Source organism: Octodon degus, unplaced genomic scaffold (assembly GCF_000260255.1).
Source record: "Octodon degus isolate 3935 unplaced genomic scaffold, OctDeg1.0 scaffold00326, whole genome shotgun sequence".
NCBI classification, from domain to species: Eukaryota; Metazoa; Chordata; class Mammalia; order Rodentia; family Octodontidae; genus Octodon; species Octodon degus.
The window spans coordinates 1472299-1473678 of NW_004524902.1; positions in this window are offsets into that span (position 1 = coordinate 1472299).

Sequence of the window (1380 nt, forward strand, 5' to 3'; positions counted from 1 at the left end):
AGGATCCGGGCTAGGTCGCCATGCCAACTTTTTAGTGTTTGAGGGACACCTGGCCAGGCCGGGGAGGGTGCAGAGGAGGAAGAGTGCAGGGGGACGGTGCTCTCCAAGCCTCCGCGGCCCCTCGCCTGCAGCCTTTCTGTGCCCAGGCTGGCGGCTTCGGCGAAGCTAAGGGCTGTTCTGTCCCTCAGCAATGGAACAGACAACTGGGGTCTGCGACCCATGGAGAAGCAAGTGTTAGGTGCGGAACTTCCGTAAGGTCTAGAAACCTAGCGTGCAGGTACATGCATGCACATGCACAAACCTAAGCTACAAAAATTCACCTACAAGCCCTTCTGCCCCATAAAGAGACAGATATTTGGAGTCAGATTAAGTAAGACCTCTGTGCTTTCACAGCCCTCAGCAGTCACCCTCTCAGAAGCGACCTTTCGCAGACACTATTTCCTTTACTGTACCTTAAGCCGCCAGGGAGCGAGCTGCACTGAAAATTGGAGTCCTTTGAGGATGCAGACCTAGCCTACAGTCCTTGCCCCACCTCCAGCCGTGCGGAGAAGCTGGGGGCGCCCCTCCCCCCCAGCACTGGGGTGAACTGTGAGGTTACTACTAATTTGTCCTCCAGGCCGGTCAAGTTTCTTCCTACTCCCTGATCCCCACAATGCCTCATGCCTATCCTGGACAATAAGGTCCTCTCACATATAAAAGAAAGCCAGGAATTTCCCCAAACAACTTAGAAAATTCTTAAGAAAAAATTTCCAATTCTATTACAACTTGTTATAAACACATAGATGTTTCTAAATTTAAAGGCTTGGCTTTTTAAAACGCTGAGAAGTTTCCAAATATATAGGGGAAAAATGTCCATTTCTTACAAAGCTTAGATTGAAAATGGCCGTTAATATTACAATTAAAATCTAATGTGAACTGTTTTGAGATACTGTAAACCTTGTATGGACTATTTAATTATCTTTTAACTACCTTACTGGTGAGACGTCTTTGAAATTAAAATAAATGGTTGGAGCCGTTAGAGAAGATACAACACATGAATGCGTTTTCTCCCTTTCATTGATGTGTTCAACATCATACCAATGGTGTATAGCAACGTGGTGTTTATGCAAATTAGAGCTGTGAAAGGTTTCGTGAAGCCGCGAACAAATATCATTCCTCATGTGTTCTGTGCAAAGAAAACCAAATTTTAATAAGTACTGAAACTACAATAGGTGAAATCTTTACAAAAAAATAAATGAGATTTTGAAAGAAGATAGAACAGGCAATCTGTAACTATTGTTCTACTCAGAAGAATAAATCCAAATGTTTTATTTTATTACTACAGTCAACATAATTTTTAGCTATCTTGATAGTCTTGTGTGTTAGAACATTATTCTATAT